The sequence below is a fragment of the Pseudophryne corroboree genome, unplaced genomic scaffold (assembly GCF_028390025.1).
Source record: "Pseudophryne corroboree isolate aPseCor3 unplaced genomic scaffold, aPseCor3.hap2 scaffold_623, whole genome shotgun sequence".
Taxonomy (NCBI): domain Eukaryota; kingdom Metazoa; phylum Chordata; class Amphibia; order Anura; family Myobatrachidae; genus Pseudophryne; species Pseudophryne corroboree.
Genome location: NW_026970219.1, coordinates 21,285 through 33,978, shown reverse-complemented (window position 1 = coordinate 33,978; position 12,694 = coordinate 21,285). Strand labels below are relative to the sequence as shown.

At 50.1% G+C, this 12,694-nt stretch overlaps 21 non-coding genes and 1 pseudogene across 21 annotated transcripts; all 22 read left to right on the top strand.

Moving 5' to 3' along the window:
• The first annotated feature begins 370 nt into the window (after positions 1–370).
• LOC135035966 (U1 spliceosomal RNA) lies at positions 371–534 on the top strand. The gene has a single exon (XR_010230833.1). It is a non-coding gene; the product is annotated as a U1 spliceosomal RNA (small nuclear RNA).
• A 152-nt stretch (positions 535–686) lies between these two features.
• On the top strand, positions 687–849 carry LOC135035981 (U1 spliceosomal RNA). Its single transcript, XR_010230849.1, has one exon. It is a non-coding gene; the product is annotated as a U1 spliceosomal RNA (small nuclear RNA).
• Positions 850–1,514: 665 nt separating this feature from the next.
• Positions 1,515–1,678, top strand: LOC135035965 (U1 spliceosomal RNA). Its single transcript, XR_010230832.1, has one exon. It is a non-coding gene; the product is annotated as a U1 spliceosomal RNA (small nuclear RNA).
• A 152-nt stretch (positions 1,679–1,830) lies between these two features.
• Positions 1,831–1,993, top strand: LOC135035978 (U1 spliceosomal RNA). Its single transcript, XR_010230846.1, has one exon. It is a non-coding gene; the product is annotated as a U1 spliceosomal RNA (small nuclear RNA).
• Positions 1,994–2,664: 671 nt separating this feature from the next.
• LOC135035964 (U1 spliceosomal RNA) lies at positions 2,665–2,828 on the top strand. Its single transcript, XR_010230831.1, has one exon. It is a non-coding gene; the product is annotated as a U1 spliceosomal RNA (small nuclear RNA).
• A 152-nt stretch (positions 2,829–2,980) lies between these two features.
• On the top strand, positions 2,981–3,143 carry LOC135035982 (U1 spliceosomal RNA). The gene has a single exon (XR_010230850.1). It is a non-coding gene; the product is annotated as a U1 spliceosomal RNA (small nuclear RNA).
• Positions 3,144–3,815: 672 nt separating this feature from the next.
• On the top strand, positions 3,816–3,979 carry LOC135035973 (U1 spliceosomal RNA). Its single transcript, XR_010230841.1, has one exon. It is a non-coding gene; the product is annotated as a U1 spliceosomal RNA (small nuclear RNA).
• Positions 3,980–4,131: 152 nt separating this feature from the next.
• On the top strand, positions 4,132–4,273 carry LOC135035989 (U1 spliceosomal RNA; annotated as a pseudogene).
• A 692-nt stretch (positions 4,274–4,965) lies between these two features.
• On the top strand, positions 4,966–5,129 carry LOC135035971 (U1 spliceosomal RNA). Its single transcript, XR_010230839.1, has one exon. It is a non-coding gene; the product is annotated as a U1 spliceosomal RNA (small nuclear RNA).
• Positions 5,130–5,281: 152 nt separating this feature from the next.
• LOC135035976 (U1 spliceosomal RNA) lies at positions 5,282–5,444 on the top strand. Its single transcript, XR_010230844.1, has one exon. It is a non-coding gene; the product is annotated as a U1 spliceosomal RNA (small nuclear RNA).
• A 671-nt stretch (positions 5,445–6,115) lies between these two features.
• On the top strand, positions 6,116–6,279 carry LOC135035970 (U1 spliceosomal RNA). The gene has a single exon (XR_010230838.1). It is a non-coding gene; the product is annotated as a U1 spliceosomal RNA (small nuclear RNA).
• Positions 6,280–6,431: 152 nt separating this feature from the next.
• LOC135035983 (U1 spliceosomal RNA) lies at positions 6,432–6,594 on the top strand. Its single transcript, XR_010230851.1, has one exon. It is a non-coding gene; the product is annotated as a U1 spliceosomal RNA (small nuclear RNA).
• A 671-nt stretch (positions 6,595–7,265) lies between these two features.
• Positions 7,266–7,429, top strand: LOC135035969 (U1 spliceosomal RNA). The gene has a single exon (XR_010230836.1). It is a non-coding gene; the product is annotated as a U1 spliceosomal RNA (small nuclear RNA).
• A 152-nt stretch (positions 7,430–7,581) lies between these two features.
• Positions 7,582–7,744, top strand: LOC135035977 (U1 spliceosomal RNA). The gene has a single exon (XR_010230845.1). It is a non-coding gene; the product is annotated as a U1 spliceosomal RNA (small nuclear RNA).
• Positions 7,745–8,415: 671 nt separating this feature from the next.
• LOC135035974 (U1 spliceosomal RNA) lies at positions 8,416–8,579 on the top strand. The gene has a single exon (XR_010230842.1). It is a non-coding gene; the product is annotated as a U1 spliceosomal RNA (small nuclear RNA).
• Positions 8,580–8,731: 152 nt separating this feature from the next.
• On the top strand, positions 8,732–8,894 carry LOC135035984 (U1 spliceosomal RNA). Its single transcript, XR_010230852.1, has one exon. It is a non-coding gene; the product is annotated as a U1 spliceosomal RNA (small nuclear RNA).
• Positions 8,895–9,565: 671 nt separating this feature from the next.
• Positions 9,566–9,729, top strand: LOC135035963 (U1 spliceosomal RNA). Its single transcript, XR_010230830.1, has one exon. It is a non-coding gene; the product is annotated as a U1 spliceosomal RNA (small nuclear RNA).
• A 152-nt stretch (positions 9,730–9,881) lies between these two features.
• Positions 9,882–10,044, top strand: LOC135035980 (U1 spliceosomal RNA). Its single transcript, XR_010230848.1, has one exon. It is a non-coding gene; the product is annotated as a U1 spliceosomal RNA (small nuclear RNA).
• Positions 10,045–10,715: 671 nt separating this feature from the next.
• LOC135035968 (U1 spliceosomal RNA) lies at positions 10,716–10,879 on the top strand. The gene has a single exon (XR_010230835.1). It is a non-coding gene; the product is annotated as a U1 spliceosomal RNA (small nuclear RNA).
• A 152-nt stretch (positions 10,880–11,031) lies between these two features.
• LOC135035986 (U1 spliceosomal RNA) lies at positions 11,032–11,194 on the top strand. The gene has a single exon (XR_010230853.1). It is a non-coding gene; the product is annotated as a U1 spliceosomal RNA (small nuclear RNA).
• Positions 11,195–11,865: 671 nt separating this feature from the next.
• Positions 11,866–12,029, top strand: LOC135035962 (U1 spliceosomal RNA). The gene has a single exon (XR_010230829.1). It is a non-coding gene; the product is annotated as a U1 spliceosomal RNA (small nuclear RNA).
• Positions 12,030–12,181: 152 nt separating this feature from the next.
• Positions 12,182–12,344, top strand: LOC135035987 (U1 spliceosomal RNA). The gene has a single exon (XR_010230854.1). It is a non-coding gene; the product is annotated as a U1 spliceosomal RNA (small nuclear RNA).
• The last annotated feature ends 350 nt before the right edge of the window (positions 12,345–12,694 follow it).

Here is a 12,694-nt window from a genome sequence, read left to right as displayed (position 1 = left end):
AATGCGAACTAGGGGTCATCCAAGCGCCGCAAAAGGCCGCCATGCCCTGCATGCCCCTTTTCTCTTTTCATATGCAGACGAGGGTTGAAGCCAACTTTGACCCACTGCTTGGATGACATCACCATATGCAAATCCATCTGCTGCAGGCCTTCCCCCAGGAATGCTTGCACTAGTTGTTGCATTTGGTTTGTTGTTTGGGGGTGCTTCAGTATTAGGCAGCCTTCTGCCCTCCCATGTTCATCTGAAAATATGTGTTCTCCCTGCAGTTGTTGTCCCCAGATGAGAGTTCCCTTGTGCTGCCTCAGTTGAATCTCCTTTACTTGACAGAGATGTGCCTGAGCAGCGGCCCTCCCCAGCCCTATCCCAAATCATACTTATTTTGCATAGGAGATACCATGGTCATGAAGATTGTTCTCCCAGGGTGAGGTTCATTCATTGCATTCTGGGTATGCTGACCCCTGTGATTTCCCCAAATGTGGGAAACTCGACTGCATTATTTGTGGTAGTGGGGGACTGTGTTTGTGCTTTCCTCTGGTCAGCTCTGGTAAAAGTCAGATTTCTTTGTCTCAGATCTTCCTCTAGCCTTGTTCTTCTTTCGAGAGTTCCCTTGTGCTGCCTCAGTTGGATCTCCTTCACTTGACAGGGGGGTGCCCGAGCAGCGACCCTCCCCAGCTCTAGCCCAACTCCTACTTACCTGCCAGGTGAGATACTATGATCATGAAGGTGCTTCTCCCAGGGCAAGGCTCATCCATTGCACTCTGGGTGTGCTGCTCCTGTGATTTCCCCAAATGTGGGAAACTTGACTGCATAATTTGTGTTTCCACTGGTCGGCTTTCATATAATTCAGATCTCTTTGTCTCAGGTCTCTCTCCAGCCTAGTTTGCTGTCTGTTTCCACTTCTTTTTTTTTGAGCCCCTCCCTTCTATACCCTTGTGCACTATCCTGACTTCTACTCCTGTCTGCTTACTTTGTGCCTTCCAATGCACAATGCAAACTACAGGTAGTGCTGCAGGGCCCACAACCTTTTACTTGCCTTACAGAGCAGCTCTGGAGCTGTTACAGTGCCAAGCTGCTGCAAGAAATCAGCTTGAATGCTGGGGCATTGCCAATATGAGCCCCACACCGAAGGATGGTGGGGGTGTTTAATGCGAACTAAGGGTCATCCAAGCGCCGCAAAAGGCCGCCATGCCCTGCATACCCCTTTTCTCTTTTCATATGCAGATGAGGGTTCCAGCCAACTTTGGCCCACTGCTTGGATGACATCACTGTATGCAAATCCGTCTTCTGCAGACCTTCCCCCAGGAATGCTTGTACTAGTTGTTGCATTTGGTTTGTTGTTTGGGGGTGCTTCAGTATTAGGCAGCCTTCTGCCCTCCCATGTTCATTTGAAAATATGTGTTCTCCCTGCAGTTGTTGTCCCCAGATGAGAGTTCCCTTGTGCTGCCTCAGTTGAATCTCCTTTACTTGACAGAGATATGCCTGAGCAGCGGCCCTCCCCAGCCCTATCCCAAATCATACTTATTTTGCATAGGAGATACCATGGTCATGAAGATTGTTCTCCCAGGGTGAGGTTCATTCATTGCATTCTGGGTATGCTGACCCCTGTGATTTCCCCAAATGTGGGAAACTCGACTGCATTATTTGTGGTAGTGGGGGACTGTGTTTGTGCTTTCCTCTGGTCAGCTCTGGTAAAAGTCAGATTTCTTTGTCTCAGATCTTCCTCTAGCCTTGTTCTTCTTTCGAGAGTTCCCTTGTGCTGCCTCAGTTGGATCTCCTTCACTTGACAGGGGGGTGCCCGAGCAGCGACCCTCCCCAGCTCTAGCCCAACTCCTACTTACCTGCCAGGTGAGATACTATGATCAGGAAGGTGCTTCTCCCAGGGCAAGGCTCACCCATTGCACTCTGGGTGTGCTGCTCCTGCGATTTCCCCAAATGTGGGACACTTGACTGCATAATTTGTGTTTCCTCTGGTCGGCTCTCGTATAATTCAGATCTCTTTGTCTCAGGTCTCTCTCCAGCCTAGTTTGCTGTCTGTTTCCACTTCTCTTTTCTTGAGCCGCTCCCTTCTATGCCCTTGCGCACTATCCTGACTTCTCCCGTCTGCTTACTTTGTGCCTTCCAACGCACAATGCGAACTACAGGTAGTGCTGCAGGGCCCACACCCTTTTAGTTGCCTTACAGAGCAGCTCTGGAGCTGTTACAGTGCCCAGCTGCTGCAAGAAATCAGCTGGAATGCTTCAGGGGCTGGGGCATTGCCAACATGAGCCCCACACCGAAGGAGGGTGGGGGTGTTTAATGCGAACTGAGGGTCATCCAAGCGCCGCAAAAGGCCGCCATGCCCTGCATACCCCTTTTCTCTTTTCATATGCAGATGAGGGTTCCAGCCAACTTTGGCCCACTGCTTGGATGACATCACTGTATGCAAATCCGTCTTCTGCAGACCTTCCCCCAGGAATGCTTGTACTAGTTGTTGCATTTGGTTTGTTGTTTGGGGGTGCTTCAGTATTAGGCAGCCTTCTGCCCTCCCATGTTCATTTGAAAATATGTGTTCTCCCTGCAGTTGTTGTCCCCAGATGAGAGTTCCCTTGTGCTGCCTCAGATGAATCTCCTTTACTTGACAGATATATGCCTGAGCAGCGGCCCTCCCCAGCCCTATCCCAAATCATACTTATTTTGCATAGGAGATACCATGGTCATGAAGATTGTTCTCCCAGGGTGAGGTTCATTCATTGCATTCTGGGTATGCTGACCCCTGTGATTTCCCCAAATGTGGGAAACTCGACTGCATTATTTGTGGTAGTGGGGGACTGTGTTTGTGCTTTCCTCTGCTCAGCTCTGGTAAAAGTCAGATTTCTTTGTCTCAGATCTTCCTCTAGCCTTGTTCTTCTTTCGAGAGTTCCCTTGTGCTGCCTCAGTTGGATCTCCTTCACTTGACAGGGGGGTGCCCTAGCAGCGACCCTCCCCAGCTCTAGCCCAACTCCTACTTACCTGCCTGGTGAGATATTATGATCAGGAAGGTGCTTCTCCCAGGGCAAGGCTCACCCATTGCACTCTGGGTGTGCTGCTCCTGCGATTTCCCCAAATGTGGGGCACTTGACTGCATAATTTGTGTTTCCTCTGGTCGGCTCTCGTATAATTCAGATCTCTTTGTCTCAGGTCTCTCTCCAGCCTAGTTTGCTGTCTGTTTCCACTTCTCTTTTCTTGAGCCGCTCCCTTCTATGCCCTTGCGCACTATCCTGACTTCTCCCGTCTGCTTACTTTGTGCCTTCCAACGCACAATGCGAACTACAGGTAGTGCTGCAGGGCCCACACCCTTTTACTTGCCTTACAGAGCAGCTCTGGAGCTGTTACAGTGCCCAGCTGCTGCAAGAAATCAGCTTGAATGCTTCAGGTGCTGGGGCATAGCCAACATGAGCCCCACACCGAAGGAGGGTGGAGGTGTTTAATGCGAATTAGGGGTCATGCAAGCGCCGCAAAAGGCCGCCATGCCCTGCACATCCCTTTTTTCTTTTCATATGCAGACGAGGGTTGAAGCCAACTTTGACCCACTGCTTGGATGACATCACCATATGCAAATCCATCTGCTGCAGGCCTTCCCCCAGGAATGCTTGCACTAGTTGTTGCATTTGGTTTGTTGTTTTTTGGGTGCTTCAGTATTAGGCAGCCTTCTGCCCTCCCATGTTCATCTGAAAATATGTGTTCTCCCTGCAGTTGTTGTCCCCAGATGAGAGTTCCCTTGTGCTGCCTCAGTTGAATCGCCTTTACTTGACAGAGATGTGCCTGAGCAGCGGCCCTCCCCAGCCCTATACCAAATCATACTTATTTTGCATAGGAGATATCATGGTCATGAAGATTGTTCTCCCAGGGTGAGGTTCATTCATTGCATTCTGGGTATGATGACCCCTGTGATTTCCCCAAATGTGGGAAACTCGACTGCATTATTTGTGGTAGTGGGGGACTGTGTTTGTGCTTTCCTCTGGTCAGCTCTGGTAAAAGTCAGATTTCTTTGTCTCAGATCTTCCTCTAGCCTTGTTCTTCTTTCGAGAGTTCCCTTGTGCTGCCTCAGTTGGATCTCCTTCACTTGACAGGGGGGTGCCCGAGCAGCGACCCTCCCCAGCTCTAGCCCAACTCCTACTTACCTGCCAGGTGAGATACTATGATGATGTCGGTGCTTCTCCCAGGGCAAGGCTCACCCATTGCACTCTGGGTGTGCTGCCCCTTTGATTTCCCCAAATGTGGGAAACTTGACTGCATAATTTGTGTTTCCCCTGGTCGGCTCTCATATAATTCAGATCTCTTTGTCTCAGGTCTCTCTTCAGCCTAGTTTGCTGTCTGTTTCCACTTCTCTTTTCTTGAGCCGCTCCCTTCTATGCCCTTGCGCACTATCCTGACTTCTCCCATCTGCTTACTTTGTGCCTTCCAACGCACAATGCGAACTACAGGTAGTGCTGCAGGGCCCACACCCTTTTACTTGCCTTACAGAGCAGCTCTGGAGCTGTTACAGTGCCCAGCTGCTGCAAGAAATCAGCTTGAATGCTTCAGGGGCTGGGGCATAGCCAACATGAGCCCCACACCGAAGGAGGGTGGAGGTGTTTAATGCGAACTAGGGGTCATACAAGCGCCGCAAAAGGCCGCCATGCCCTGCACGCCCCTTTTCTCTTTTCATATGCAGATGAGGGTTGAAGCCAACTTTGACCCACTGCTTGGATGACATCACCATATGCAAATCCATCTGCTGCAGGCCTTCCCCCAGGAATGCTTGTACTAGTAGTTGCATTTGGTTTGTTGTTTGGGGGTGCTTCAGTATTAGGCAGCCTTCTGCCCTCCCATGTTCATCTGAAAATATGTGTTCTCCCTGCAGTTGTTGTCCCCAGATGAGAGTTCCCTTGTGCTGCCTCAGTTGAATCTCCTTTACTTGACAGAGATGTGCCTGAGCAGCGGCCCTCCCCAGCCCTATCCCAAATCATACTTATTTTGCATAGGAGATACCATGGTCATGAAGATTGTTCTCCCAGGGTGAGGTTCATTCATTGCATTCTGAGTATGCTGACCCCTGTGATTTCCCCAAATGTGGGAAACTCGACTGCATTATTTGTGGTAGAGGGGGACTATGTTTGTGCTTTCCTCTGGTCAGCTCTGTTAAAAGTCAGATTTCTTTGTCTCAGATCTTCCTCTAGCCTTGTTCCTCTTTCGAGAGTTCCCTTGTGCTGCCTCAGTTGGATCTCCTTCACTTGACAGGGGGGTTCCCGAGCAGCGACCCTCCCCAGCTCTAGCCCAACTCCTACTTACCTGCCAGGTGAGATACTATGATCATGAAGGTGCTTCTCCCAGGGCAAGGCTCACCCATTGCACTCTGGGTGTGCTGCTCCTGCAATTTCCCCAAATGTGGGACACTTGACTGCATAATTTGTGATTCCTCTGGTCGGCTCTCGTATAATTCAGATCTCTGTGTCTCAGGTCTCTCTCCAGCCTAGTTTGCTGTCTGTTTCCACTTCTCTTTTCTTGAGCCGCTCCCTTCTATGCCCTTGCGCACTATCCTGACTTCTCCCATCTGCTTACTTTGTGCCTTCCAACGCACAATGCATACTACAGGTAGTGCTGCAGGGCCCACACCCTTTTACATGCTTTACAGAACAGCTCTGGAGCTGTTACAGTGCCCAGCTGCTGCAAGAAATCATCTTGAATGCTTCAGGGGCTGGGGCATAGCCAACATGAGCCCCACACCGAAGGAGGGTGGAGATGTTTAATGCGAATTAAGGGTCATCCAAGCGCCACAAAAGGACGCCATGCCCTGCACATCCCTTTTTTCTTTTCATATGCAGACGAGGGTTGAAGCCAACTTTGACCCACTGCTTGGATGACATCACCATATGCAAATCCATCTGCTGCAGGCCTTCCCCCAGGAATGCTTACACTAGTTGTTGCATTTGGTTTGTTGTTTGGGGGTGCTTCAGTATTAGGCAGCCTTCTGCCCTCCCATGTTCATCTGAAAATATGTGTTCTCCCTGCAGTTGTTGTCCCCAGATGAGAGTTCCCTTGTGCTGCCTCAGTTGAATCTCCTTTACTTGACAGAGATGTGCCTGAGCAGCGGCCCTCCCCAGCCCTATCCCAAATCATACTTATTTTGCATAGGAGATACCATGGTCATGAAGATTGTTCTCCCAGGGTGAGGTTCATTCATTGCATTCTGGGTATGCTGACCCCTGTGATTTCCCCAAATGTGGGAAACTCGACTGCATTATTTGTGGTAGTGGGGGACTGTGTTTGGGCTTTCCTCTGCTCAGCTCTGGTAAAAGTCAGATTTCTTTGTCTCAGATCTTCCTCTAGCCTTGTTCTTCTTTCGAGAGTTCCCTTGTGCTGCCTCAGTTGGATCTCCTTCACTTGACAGGGGGGTGCCCGAGCAGCGACCCACCCCAGCTCTAGCCCAACTCCTACTTACCTGCCAGGTGAGATACTATGATCAGGAAGGTGCTTCTCCCAGGGCAAGGCTCACCCATTGCACTCTGGGTGTGCTGCTCCTGTGATTTCCCCAAATGTGAGAAACTTGACTGCATAATTTGTGTTTCCTCTGGTCGGCTCTCGTATAATTCAGATCTCTTTGTCTCAGGTCTTTCTCCAGCCTAGTTTGCTGTCTGTTTCCACTTCTCTTTTCTTGAGCCGCTCCCTTCTATGCCCTTGCGCACTATCCTGACCTCTCCCGTCTGCTTACTTTGTGCCTTCCAACGCACAATGCATACTACAGGTAGTGCTGCAGGGCCCACACCCTTTTACATGCTTTACAGAACAGCTCTGGAGCTGTTACAGTGCCCAGCTGCTGCAAGAAATCATCTTGAATGCTTCAGGGGCTGGGGCAAAGCCAACATGAGCCCCACACCGAAGGAGGGTGGAGATGTTTAATGCGAATTAAGGGTCATCCAAGCGCCACAAAAGGACGCCATGCCCTGCACATCCCTTTTTTGTTTTCATATGCAGACGAGGGTTGAAGCCAACTTTGACCCACTGCTTGGATGACATCACCATATGCAAATCCATCTGCTGCAGGCCTTCCCCCAGGAATGCTTACACTAGTTGTTGCATTTGGTTTGTTGTTTGGGGGTGCTTCAGTATTAGGCAGCCTTCTGCCCTCCCATGTTCATCTGAAAATATGTGTTCTCCCTGCAGTTGTTGTCCCCAGATGAGAGTTCCCTTGTGCTTCCTCAGTTGAATCTCCTTTACTTGACAGAGCTGTGCCTGAGCAGCGGCCCTCCCCAGCCCTATCCCAAATCATACTTATTTTGCATAGGAGATACCATGGTCATGAAGATTGTTCTCCCAGGGTGAGGTTCATTCATTGCATTCTGGGTATGCTGACCCCTGTGATTTCCCCAAATGTGGGAAACTCGACTGCATTATTTGTGGTAGTGGGGGACTGTGTTTGTGCTTTCTTCTGGTCAACTCTGGTAAAAGTCAGATTTCTTTGTCTCAGATCTTCCTCTAGCCTTGTTCTTCTTTCGAGAGTTCCCTTGTGCTGCCTCAGTTGGATCTCCTTCACTTGACAGGGGGGTGCCCGAGCAGCGACCCTCCCCAGCTCTAGCCCAACTCCTACTTACCTGCCAGGTGAGATACTATGATCAGGAAGGTGCTTCTCCCAGGGCAAGGCTCACCCATTGCACTCTGGGTGTGCTGCTCCTGCGATTTCCCCAAATGTGGGACACTTGACTGCATAATTTGTGTTTCCTCTGGTCGGCTCTCGTATAATTCAGATCTCTTTGTCTCAGGTCTCTCTCCAGCCTAGTTTGCTGTCTGTTTCCACTTCTCTTTTCTTGAGCCGCTCCCTTCTATGCCCTTGCGCACTATCCTGACTTCTCCCGTCTGCTTACTTTGTGCCTTCCAACGCACAATGCGAACTACAGGTAGTGCTGCAGGGCCCACACCCTTTTAGTTGCCTTACAGAGCAGCTCTGGAGCTGTTACAGTGCCCAGCTGCTGCAAGAAATCAGCTTGAATGCTTCAGGTGCTGGGGCATAGCCAACATGAGCCCCACACCTAAGGAGGGTGGAGGTGTTTAATGCGAATTAGGGGTCATGCAAGCGCCGAAAAAGGCCGCCATGCCCTGCACATCCCTTTTTTCTTTTCATATGCAGACGAGGGTTGAAGCCAACTTTGACCCACTGCTTGGATGACATCACCATATGCAAATCCATCTGCTGCAGGCCTTCCCCCAGGAATGCTTGCACTAGTTGTTGCATTTGGTTTGTTGTTTGGGGGTGCTTCAGTATTAGGCAGCCTTCTGCCCTCCCATGTTCATCTGAAAATATGTGTTCTCCCTGCAGTTGTTGTCCCCAGATGAGAGTTCCCTTGTGCTGCCTCAGTTGAATCTCCTTTACTTGACAGAGATGTGCCTGAGCAGCGGCCCTCCCCAGCCCTATCCCAAATCATACTTATTTTGCATAGGAGATACCATGGTCATGAAGATTGTTCTCCCAGGGTGAGGTTCATTCATTGCATTCTGGGTATGATGACCCCTGTGATTTCCCCAAATGTGGGAAACTCGACTGCATTATTTGTGGTAGTGGGGGACTGTGTTTGTGCTTTCTTCTGGTCAACTCTGGTAAAAATCAGATTTCTTTGTCTCAGATCTTCCTCTAGCCTTGTTCCTCTTTCGAGAGTTCCCTTGTGCTGCCTCAGTTGGATCTCCTTCACTTGACAGGGGGGTACCCGAGCAGCGACCCTCCCCAGCTCTAGCCCAACTCCTACTTACCTGCCAGGTGAGATACTATGATCATGTAGGTGCTTCTCCCAGGGCAAGGCTCACCCATTGCACTCTGGGTGTGCTGCCCCTGTGATTTCCCCAAATGTGGGAAACTTGACTGCATAATTTGTGTTTCCCCTGGTCGTCTCTCGTATAATTCAGATCTCTTTGTCTCAGGTCTCTCTCCAGCCTAGTTTGCTGTCTGTTTCCACTTCTCTTTTCTTGAGCCGCTCCCTTCTATGCCCTTGCGCACTATCCTGACTTCTCCCGTCTGCTTACTTTGTGCCTTCCAACACACAATGCAAACTACAGGTAGTGCTGCAGGGCCCACACCCTTTTACTTGCCTCTCAGAGCAACTCTGGAGCTGTTACAGTACCCAGCTGCTGCAAGAAATCAGCTTGAATGCTTCAGGGGCTGGGGCATTGCCAACATGAGCCCCACACCGAAGGAGGGTGGAGGTGTTTAATGCGAACTAAGGGTCACCCAAGCGCCGCAAAAGGCCGCCATGCCCTGCACGCCCCTTTTCTCTTTTCATATGCAGACGAGGGTTGAAGCCAACTTTGACCCACTGCTTGGATGGCATTACCATATGCAAATCAATCTGCTGCAGGCCTTCCCCCAGGAATGCTTGCACTAGTTGTTGCATTTGGTTTGTTGTTTGGGGGTGCTTCGGTATTAGGCAGCCTTCTGCCCTCCCATGTTCATCTGAAAATATGTGTTCTCCCTGCAGTTGTTGTCCCCAGATGAGAGTTCCCTTGTGCTGCCTCAGTTGAATCTCCTTTACTTGACAGAGATGTGCCTGAGCAGCGGCCCTCCCCAGCCCTATCCCAAATCATACTTATTTTGCATAGGAGATACCATGGTCATGAAGATTGTTCTCCCAGGGTGAGGTTCATTCATTGCATTCTGGGTATGCTGACCCCTGTGATTTCCCCAAATGTGGGAAACTCGACTGCATTATTTGTGGTAGTGGGGGACTGTGTTTGTGCTTTCCTCTGCTCAGCTCTGGTAAAAGTCAGATTTCTTTGTCTCAGATCTTCCTCTAGCCTTGTTCTTCTTTCGAGAGTTCCCTTGTGCTGCCTCAGTTGGATCTCCTTCACTTGACAGGGGGGTGCCCGAGCAGCGACCCTCCCCAGCTCTAGCCCAACTCCTACTTACCTGCCAGGTGAGATACTATGATCAGGAAGGTGCTTCTCCCAGGGCAAGGCTCACCCATTGCACTCTGGGTGTGCTGCTACTGCGATTTCCCCAAATGTGGGAAACTTGACTGCATAATTTGTGTTTCCTCTGGTCGGCTCTCGTATAATTCAGATCTCTTTGTCTCAGGTCTTTCTCCAGCCTAGTTTGCTGTCTGTTTCCACTTCTCTTTTCTTGAGCCGCTCCCTTCTATGCCCTTGCGCACTATCCTGACCTCTCCCGTCTGCTTACTTTGTGCCTTCCAACGCACAATGCATACTACAGGTAGTGCTGCAGGGCCCACACCCTTTTACATGCTTTAAAGAACAGCTCTGGAGCTGTTACAGTGCCCAGCTGCTGCAAGAAATCATCTTGAATGCTTCAGGGGCTGGGGCATAGCCAACATGAGCCCCACACCGAAGGAGGGTGGAGATGTTTAATGCGAATTAAGGGTCATCCAAGCGCCACAAAAGGACGCCATGCCCTGCACATCCCTTTTTTCTTTTCATATGCAGACGAGGGTTGAAGCCAACTTTGACCCATTGCTTGGATGACATCACCATATGCAAATCCATCTGCTGCAGGCCTTCCCCCAGGAATGCTTACACTAGTTGTTGCATTTGGTTTGTTGTTTGGGGGTGCTTCAGTATTAGGCAGCCTTCTGCCCTCCCATGTTCATCTGAAAATATGTGTTCTCCCTGCAGTTGTTGTCCCCAGATGAGAGTTCCCTTGTGCTGCCTCAGTTGAATCTCCTTTACTTGACAGAGATGTGCCTGAGCAGCGGCCCTCCCCAGCCCTATCCCAAATCATACTTATTTTGCATAGGAGATACCATGGTCATGAAGATTGTTCTCCCAGGGTGAGGTTCATTCATTGCATTCTGGGTATGCTGACCCCTGTGATTTCCCCAAATGTGGGAAACTCGACTGCATTATTTGTGGTAGTGGGGGACTGTGTTTGTGCTTTCTTCTGGTCAACTCTGGTAAAAGTCAGATTTCTTTGTCTCAGATCTTCCTCTAGCCTTGTTCTTCTTTCGAGAGTTCCCTTGTGCTGCCTCAGTTGGATCTCCTTCACTTGACAGGGGGGTGCCCGAGCAGCGACCCTCCCCAGCTCTAGCCCAACTCCTACTTATCTGCCAAGTGAGATACTATGATCAGGAAGGTGCTTCTCCCAGGGCAAGGCTCACCCATTGCACTCTGGGTGTGCTGCTCCTGCGATTTCCCCAAATGTGGGACACTTGACTGCATAATTTGTGTTTCCTCTGGTCGGCTCTCGTATAATTCAGATCTCTTTGTCTCAGGTCTCTCTCCAGCCTAGTTTGCTGTCTGTTTCCACTTCTCTTTTCTTGAGCCGCTCCCTTCTATGCCCTTGCGCACTATCCTGACTTCTCCTGTCTGCTTACTTTGTGCCTTCCAACGCACAATGCGAACTACAGGTAGTGCTGCAGGGCCCACACCCTTTTAGTTGCCTTACAGAGCAGCTCTGGAGCTGTTACAGTGCCCAGCTGCTGCAAGAAATCAGCTTGAATGCTTCAGGTGCTGGGGCATAGCCAACATGAGCCCCACACCTAAGGAGGGTGGAGGTGTTTAATGCGAATTAGGGGTCATGCAAGCGCCGCAAAAGGCCGCCATGCCCTGCACATCCCTTTTTTCTTTTCATATGCAGACGAGGGTTGAAGCCAACTTTGACCCACTGCTTGGATGACATCACCATATGCAAATCCATCTGCTGCAGGCCTTCCCCCAGGAATGCTTGCACTAGTTGTTGCATTTGGTTTGTTGTTTGGGGGTGCTTCAGTATTAGGCAGCCTTCTGCCCTCCCATGTTCATCTGAAAATATGTGTTCTCCCTGCAGTTGTTGTCCCCAGATGAGAGTTCCCTTGTGCTGCCTCAGTTGAATCTCCTTTACTTGACAGAGATGTGCCTGAGCAGCGGCCCTCCCCAGCCCTATCCCAAATCATACTTATTTTGCATAGGAGATACCATGGTCATGAAGATTGTTCTCCCAGGGTGAGGTTCATTCATTGCATTCTGGGTATGCTGACCCCTGTGATTTCCCCAAATGTGGGAAACTCGACTGCATTATTTGTGGTAGTGGGGGACTGTGTTTGTGCTTTCCTCTGGTCAGCTCTGGTAAAAGCCAGATTTCTGTGTCTCAGATCTTCCTCTAGCCTTGTTCTTCTTTCGAGAGTTCTCTTGTGCTGCCTCAGTTGGATCTCCTTCACTTGACAGGGGGGTGCCCGAGCAGCGACCCTCCTCAGCTCTTGCCCAACTCCTACTTACCTGCCAGGTGAGATACTATGATCATGAAGGTGCTTCTCCCAGGGCAAGGCTCACCCATTGCACTCTGTGTGTGCTGCTCCAGCTATTTCCCCAAATGTGGGAAACTCGACTGCATAATTTGTGTTTCCCCTGGTCGGCTCTCGTATAATTCAGATCTCTTTGTCTCAGGTCTCTCTCCAGCCTAGTTTGCTGTCAGTTTCCACTTCTCTTTTCTTGAGCCGCTCCCTTCTATGCCCTTGCGCACTATCCTGACTTCTCCCGTCTGCTTACTTTGTGCCTTCCAGCGCACAATGCGAACTACAGGTAGTGCTGCAGGGCCCACACCCTTTTAGTTGCCTTACAGAGCAGCTCTGGAGCTGTTACAGTGCCCAGCTGCTGCAAGAAATCAGCATGAATGTTCTTCGTTGATTGATGGAAGAAACATCTTACAAAAACTCTCCAGATTATTGACTTTTTAAAGTTTTTCTAGGAAACGTTCTAGATGAATGCTTATTAGCGTTTGTCA